The following is an 8,877-nucleotide window of genomic DNA, read 5'->3' on the forward strand; positions in this document are numbered from 1 at the left end:
CTTTTAACAGGAAGAAACCTCCGGCAGAACCAGGCTCAGGGAGGGGCGGGCCATCTGCTGCGACCGGTTGGGGTGAGAGAAGGAAGACAGGATAAAGACATGCTGTGGAAGAGAGACAGAGATTAATAACAAGTATGATTCAATGCAGAGAGGTCTGTTAACACATAGTGAGTGAGAAAGGTGACTGGAAAGGAAAAACTCAATGCATCATGGGAATCCCCGGCAGCCTACGTCTATTGCAGCATAACTAAGGGAGGATTCAGGGTCACCTGGTCCAGCCCTAACTATATGCTTTAGCAAAAAGGAAAGTTTGAAGCCTAATCTTAAAAGTAGAGATAGTGTCTGTCTCCCGAATCCAAACTGGAAGCTGGTTCCACAGAAGAGGGGCCTGAAAACTGAAGGCTCTCCCTCCCATTCTACTTTTAATTCTAGGATCGTGTTTGCTTTGTATATAGGTTCCCTGGACCTGTCCCTGTTTCTGGTAGTGTGGTGTGGTGCGGACCTAGTGAAAGCGTGAGTGACTGAACAGGAGCGTGGAATATTCATGAGAGCAGTGTGGATTGAATTGTGTGCAGGGACCTGTTCCTCTCCTTCTCCGGAAACCCAGAATTTTGGTGTTTTTTGTAAATAACCTGACTTTTATTCTAAAGAGCTGGTCTGTGCTTGAGTCAGTTTGGTCCCTTGACATTTTATTTGTTTACATGAAAATCAGTCACTTTTTTTAACACAACAAAAATTCAATGTAATCCCGTTATGTTACCCAACAACATAAAAGGATCCAACAATGTTAAGTATGGAACATCATATGGAAAATCATATATTGCACTCTAAACACAGTAGATGTGAAATGGCAGAAAAGATAAGTGCTCTGTTGCCGTACGCAGAGTACAGGCGTAACTCTGCCTTTGCAGACTGATCAAATATAGAGATAGAGATGAATGGAAAATTACAAATACCTAAATGTTGCTGTCTTATAGACATTCAGTGCCACCTAAATGCAATAACTGATAAATAAGACAGCACAGCAGTTACATCATTACATCTTGCCACAAGAGGTCAGTACAGAAAGACTGAAACTGAACTTTTAAATCATGAATACATTAAAGTAGTAGACACATATTACGCAGGTTAAGGCACATAAAGGAAAGTGAGGTAGTGAGGCTGAAAAATTATATTTTCTTTTTCTTCACACAGTCCAGACGGACTGTAGGCTTCTTGTCTGCTAATGGTGGGTGTTTTTCAGGCTTGCTACCTCTTCTTTTCTCCTTCACCTCCAGAGATGGTTGTGTGGGAAAATCCCAGATCAGCATTTTCTGAATTACTCCAATCAGCCCATTTTGCACCCACACCGATGCCTTGCTCAAAGTAACTTAAATCCCTTCCTACTATTCTGATGCTCAGTTTGAATTTCCATGTCTATATGCCTAAATTCACTGATTTCCAGCCATGTGACTGGCTGATTAGATATTTCTGCTAATGAGAAGTTGAGCAAGTGTACCTAACACAGTGTCCAGTGAGTGTATTTTAGTCATTAGGTCCTTTAAAATGTATTACTGCAAGTTCTGTCTCAATATATGTGCACATAAAAACATCCCTACAGATGTCTTACTGCAGTCTGCACAATAAACCACATAAACCAAGTTACAGTAGGTAGCTCTGCAAACTCTGGTAATTCTGATTGTTGTGAAATATATCTCTTTATTTGTTTTTTGGAGTAAATATTATTTCAACACTGAGAAGACAAATCATTATCATCATCTAGCACAACTTCAAAATGCTGAATCAATTCCCCTGACCAGCTCTTTCCTGACATTCAAACCAGGAACAACATACCTATAAAAGCTGAAGTATGATCCTCCCACTCACCAGGGAACCACTCCCAGCTGTGCTACTTGAATTACATTTCTAACATCGCCATTCAAGCCAATTTGTAAGAAAAAAAGTGACAGAAATAAATTAATTATTACTATGCATTTTTAGCCAGTTTGTTTATGTGTTTATGCTTATGCATTTCTATTATGTGCCCCACTTGTCTTTGGCTTAAGTAGGGAAATGAAAATAGGAAATACCCCCGAAGTGGCACTTCTCGTTATACCACCTCAACATTTGTTCTTCGTAAATTAACCAAATTGTCCCTCCTCCTCAGATTTCAAATTGAAAGACTCACTTGTTTGCAGTTTCAAACACCATCAGCAGAGAGCAGCATATTCACTTCATAAACACTCAGCTACTGTAAACACATGAAATGAGCTGAAAGTGTCTTTTCCACCTGTCTGCACTTGCACTTTTTAATTTGGCATTTTTACATTTAGGGTAGAAATTTAACTTTATATTTTCCTATTTTTTCATTGCTTTTATTTAATCTGGCTTCTTGCCCCATATCAGCTGTAATAGTCTCCACCTCACGTTCAACTCCAGTTGGATAAGAGATTACAATGAATTGGTTTGTCTTCCTATTTCAGCTTTACTCCATTAACATATGACATGTGTTAGGAAAACTTAGACGTTTTGCATGCAAAAAATGATTTAATTTTACTATCTCTGTTTATGTTGTATGAATTTTTAATCTCAAGATGCCAAACTGTGTCCATTCTTTGAATTATGATAGATTACCAATGATGCAAATAGATAAATAGCCAGTTGTAACACATTTGTTACATAACACAATTGTAAATGATTAAACTTAAAACAGGGACTTTCTTGCTCTTAAAATGTAAGAGCAAGAAAGTCCCTGTGCTCTGTTAGCCAAACCCCCAGAAGTGTGGCATGAATAGAAACTCCAGGATGTCCACTTCATAGTACAGTAGGACTCATATAGACTGACTTAGAGGTCTCAGACTCATGTCCCAAAAAGAGGACAAAAATTAACTGGGAGGACGTTTTTAGCAAAGAAAATGTCATAAATCGTCTCTTTGCAACTATGACAGGCTTTTACATGCCACCACCAACTAGTTTTTTTAGATAATGATCGCACTCTGAGGTTGGTCTCAAGCATCAAACCTCGAGAACACGTCTACGCCTGTCACTACTTTGTAAGCAAGCTGACATTATTTCCTTCCCTTCACACGTTCCTGCCAAAATATTTTTTGGCTTAACCTCTAGAATAGCGTCATGTTGTTCATCTTTACATATCATCATAGAACAGTGACGGTGACAGGAGATTAATTTAGCATGGGCGTGTGAGAAAGCCAACCAGACAAGGGCTTTTTGTGTCCTGCCTGCCATTTATGGACTTACTTTGCTGTTCATTTTAAGAAATAACACTATCATCAAGTTTACCTGAAGCATGGGGACTAGTTTAATAGAGAAATATGTGGTTATGGTCAGAAATGACTAACAAGCTGTTATGTTGAGTTAAGATTTAAATGCCATAGTTTTTTAACACACAAAAAAGACTCTATTCCAAGAAATGCAAATTCTTCTCTGAAAAACAGACCATGGCGTTTTTTTCCTCCCCCATCTTTCTCAAAGTACACCATAAAACCAGAGCATTTGCATATCCTGCAGGCTGCCTAACAGCACAGACCAGAACTTTTAGTTCCATTTCCTTTTTCCTTGAGTTTTTCGGGTAGTTTCTGCCTAGCTGACTCATGCCATGTATGCCATCTGAAAGTCTTGTTTTTTGTTTTTTTTGGCAGTTGTACAACCAGGTCTGTGACACATTGTAAGACCAGGTTGCAAAACTTGCAGCACAACAGGCCGAGCATGTAAAGATTCCAAAACCCTACAGGCTTTGGCTCTTCTTGCTGCTAAAGTAGAAGTGGGGCTGCACTGTCAGAAGTGTGATCCCTTTGCCGATTCTGGAGTTTAAACAGTGGTGCAAGGTAACCTTTCAAGCCAGATTATCTCCTCTTGTAGGAACGATGATGAGAGATGAGGTGACATTTTTTTGTTTTGTTTTTTAAAAAAAAGAGGGATTTCATGTTTGTGTGGTCAGCAAGGGGAGGGTTGGTGCGGTCGGTTCAGCTGGTGTCCATCATTCTAATCATGCATCCCCTTTTACAGTAGCTGGAGGAGGAGAGGAGTTGACGTAGAGACATTGGAAAGTGGAGTCAGCGTCTAACAGCAACAACAGACATGTGTTGGAAATCACAAAATAAGACATTAACAGTGACATACACTTTGGTTGTCTTGGGTCCGTGCTATAGTGTGGAAAAATGACGCTAATCCAGAGACAGAGGACAGCTGGAGAAAAGAAGGATGAAACAAATCTTCCCAGAGAAAGTGTCCTTTGTATCCTTCCTTATGGCAGTGTGTCAGAGTGGATCATGACCTCGACTGTGACCCCTCACTGGCTACACCTGCTCAACATCCACCTCCACTGCCACTATACAAAAGAGATGAACACCATGTGGCAGAGACAGATTTTTCTAGTGACTTGATATCCAGTGTACTGACCACAGCACATTCATCATCAGAGCTTTCACATCAATTCAATTCAATTTATTTATATAGCGCAAATCACAACAAAAGTCGCCTCAAGGTGCTTTATTTTGTACATAGATACAGAGAAAAACCCAACAATCATATGACCCCCTATGAGCAAGCACTTTGGCGACAGTGGGAAGGAAAAACTCCCTTTTAACAGGAAGAAACCTCCGGCAGAACCAGGCTCAGGGAGGGGCGGGGCCATCTGCTGCGACCGGTTGGGGTGAGAGAAGGAAAACAGGATAAAGACATGCTGTGGAAGAGAGACAGAGATTAATAACAGATATGATTCAATGCAGAGAGGTCTATTAACACATAGTGAGTGAGAAAGGTGACTGGAAAGGAAAAACTCAATGCATCATGGGAATCCCCCGGCAGCCTACGTCTATTGCAGCATAACTAAGGGAGGATTCAGGGTCACCTGGTCCAGCCCTAACTATATGCTTTAGCAAAAAGGAAAGTTTTAAGCCTAATCTTGAAAGTAGAGATAGTGTCTGTCTCCCGAATCCAAACTGGAAGCTGGTTCCACAGAAGAGGGGCCTGAAAACTGAAGGCTCTCCCTCCCATTCTACTTTTAAATACTCTAGGAACAACAAGTAGGCCTGCAGAGCGAGAGCGAATCAGAAAGATGAGACATCAGAAAACAGCCACCTCCACTTTTTCTCCCGTAGCCCACCCTAGCAGGAACATGCAGACCCTCCAGACACTGGGCAAAATTCCTAGCAACTATCCTACACCTACAGGAGAATCTGCAGACAACATTGTGATGCCAGTCAGGCATATAGTAAAGACGTAAGATGTAATTAGTTGGAGACTTTTCCTCCATGTGCGGATACTGAAACGGATACAATGAATACTGTATGGATACAAAAATCTCTGCATGCAAACAAAAGGATGATGAGACTATCCAGGAATTTTATGTTTGCCTGACTGATGTTTTCACTGTACACAATACCACTGACCACCCTGCAGACCTGGGCAATGAGATAACAGCCTGGGAAGCTGATCTGAAAAATGGCTTTATCAAAGGTCTCTGGGAGGAGATGGCGGCAAAGGTTGAGAGAAATTTTATTTCCTGGGAAAACTACAGACAAGGAAAGGTCAGGCATCATGTTCATGTTGAAAATGACCTTAAAGCCCAGCAAATCAAGAAAAATGAGAAATAAAAAAAAGGCAAGCCTAACCATGTATCAAAACTCCTGGTGGAGGAAGAGGCCGTCCAAGCACTAGAGGATGGAGTCGCAGGGGCAGAGATACTGGCATTAGCTAAAAATTGCCCTAATGAGGACAATGCTGCTGGTGATACTGTAGCTATGGCCAGACGGAATGAGGCTGGGAAGGGGTTTAGGAGAGACTCAGCTCATGTTGATGGTACCACACATTCAGGATACACACAATAACATGCAACCAATCCACACAGACATGACACAAGCCATTTTTTGAACTTGAAGATAAATGATCATAGATAGAGTATCATGTATCATGAAAGTATCATGCAGCCTCGGTATGAATTGATATTAGGTGGCAAGAAAATTCTTTTCTTGTTGAGAAGTAAATTAATACACACTCTGCAGCTCCTCAAGGTGTGTGGCAACTATGGTGTGTGTATATTTGTGTGTGTGTGTGTGTGTGTGTGTGCCACTACAGAAATCCCCACATATGTGCCTGGCACACGGTATTTCTTTGTTCGGTGTCTTTTACTCACACACTTCCTCACTGCACTCGTGGTTCAGAGATGCAATATGCACACCCCACCACAATAATGCTGTTCATTTGGTAATACTCCACAATAGCACCTGCTAGCTATTCCAACCCTACAGGAAGTCTCTAAGACTCACTGGACTCCCTGGCCTCACCGACAACAATACCCATGTGGGGTGGCTGTAGCTCAGGAGGAAGCGCAGGTCACCTACTGATTGGAAGGTTGGTGGTTCAATCCCTGTATCCAGTCTACATGTCAAGTATCCTTGGGCAAGATACTAACCCTCTCTGATGCATCCATCGGGGTGTGAATGTAGTTAGAAAGCATTAAGTATAGAGAAAGTGATTGTGGCATGTTGGCACGCTTTGAGTGCTCTGGGAGAGTAGAAAAGTGCTATATACGAATCAGTCCATTTACTCCTAACATTTTTGAGATCTTAGCTCTTTATACAGTAAAGTTACAGTGGGATACAAATAATATCAGGCTGATCCTGCCACAATTTGTTCCCCGGTTCAAATCACGGACAAACAGTATCCCACAGTTGTTTATGTTTTTGAACCCATTTTGCACAGAGAGGCATTTTTTGAAAATGTACACAGCAAAATCTCCAGTGTTAAATTAACACTGGAGAGTGTCTATATGGGTCCACACCTCTGAGTGTTAAATACAACACTGTTGAGTGTTAAATTAACACTTTTGACAGTGTTATATGTTTAAAAGTAACCTAGTCAGTTTTGAAGATTAACAATGGCTAACACTGAGCAGTGCTGATTTTCTAACACTGGAATATTTCTAACATTTTGAGTTATTTTCCAGTGTTAGAAAAACCAGCAACTGCTGTACGAGCCTGAGGCATGATAATATATAAGTACACTCATCCAACTTTACTGCTTGATTCTTATAATTTTTTTTTTTTTTTTTTTTTTTTTTTTTGCCTGTCCCGTTTGGCTCTTTTGCCATCAGAATTGTTGTCTAAAGGCAAAGAAAGATGCCCAACGGATTTACTTTACCAAATTGACCATCCCAGCCTTGCCGTAATGGTCCATTTGATTCACCTTTTATTGTTTATTTTATTTTCACTTACTGAATACGGGACAGACTTGACTGGGGGAAAGAAGGGGAGAAAGAAAGAGGGAAAGAGAAACAGCTGAGAAGAGGGACGGGGGAGAAGGGCAAAAGACAAAAACCAACAGAACGGGCAGAGAAAAAAAAATGCATATATCAATCACCTGGGTCACCTGCTGAGAAAGAAAAAAGAAAACAAGCAGAAGAGAACAAGAGTAATAGAATAAACAACATCACAATGATATATGGGAATATGACAGTAAATACTAAATATTAAACATTATTGTGCAGCACATAAGATCAACAGAACACAGTGTGCTTTGAGGTAGGAGCCAAAAAGGGTGTAGTTTGTGGGTGTGATCACCCGTGTGTACACCTGTGAGCATGGACGCGCTTGTTTTTTTGTTTTTTAAAAGGTTCCTTCATGTAATGATCTGCTAGAGGGTGTGGGGGGGCCACAGCCCCGTCCTCCAGGGCATGAAGCAGGTATGGAGGAGATCAAAACTCCAGACATCCAGAGGCCCCCAGAACACAAGAGACCAAGGAAGACCAACAGAGGGGCAGCCGCGCCACTGTCCCAGAAAGAGCTGAGGAGAGTCCCAGATGAGGGCTCACTCAGCAGCCGCGGAGCAGAAGCCAGGGGGAGTTGCAGTGACGCGCCCGTGAGCTCCGCCGGCAGCCAGCTGCGCCTGAGTGACCGAGCCCCAGGCCGAGAGGCCGGGGGCACCCCACCTCCGAAGTGGCCCGAGCGAGCCCCAGGCTCCAGGCCCCGATAAGCGGCCGCCAAGGAGTGAGCCGGTGTGTACCTGGACGCCCATCCCCGGACACAAAGAACCACCAACGCACCGATGTCTGAGGGGGTCCGCCACTGGCAGGGGAAGTGGTGGTAGGGGGAGATAGGCCTCCAAACCTTGGAGGGCCTGAGATGTCCCCAGAGAGGTGGCGCCTGACACCCAACCTGACATATAGACACAGACATACAGGCACACACAGACACAAACATCCATTCCCACCCTCATGCTCTCATATGCACTTACTCCACACTCAACCAACGTGGAGACAGACATAAAGAGACGCTGTACACACGATCACACTCCCCAAGCGTACTCTACAAACCGGGTCTAGGTACCCTTGCCCCTGGAGGGGGGAACTGCACCCAGACCCAGGTGGTGTTACCCTTTTCCCTGCGGTGGGGGGAGGCAGACCGCCCCGACTCCGCAGCAGCAGGGAGGCCCCACACTCCAGACCGCAGTCGGACGGCCAACTCCTCCTCCTAGCCCCCCCGCTCCAGCAGGTCGCAGAGAATGGGGGTGAGAGAAGACTCCAAACCTCCCTCCACCCGCTCATTGTAGTGTTGATGCATGTGTGTTCTAAGGTGCATTTAAAACCCAGGAGGGCATGGAGCTACCTGCCAGAGAGCAGCAGGTAAGCGCATGGTCCCTCCTGCTAGCCCTCAATGTCTACGTGTATTTAACATTGAGAGGTGGGCAACGACGCCAGGGGTGGGTGTACACCCTGATGGTACTTTGGATTCCGTGTATCGTGCCCACCCCCAAGATCCTATATGTATGTGTAATGAGAGTGTGAGTAATGTGAATGTCTAAGTTGTGGGATAAAATTGAGGCAGAGGCAGCCAGAAGGGGACAGGGGGGGGGGTAGCCTCCTCTGCACCCTGGTGAATA

The sequence above is a fragment of the Haplochromis burtoni genome, unplaced genomic scaffold (assembly GCF_018398535.1).
Source record: "Haplochromis burtoni strain Fernald_Lab_line unplaced genomic scaffold, NCSU_Asbu1 Contig_555, whole genome shotgun sequence".
Lineage (NCBI taxonomy): Eukaryota > Metazoa > Chordata > Actinopteri > Cichliformes > Cichlidae > Haplochromis > Haplochromis burtoni.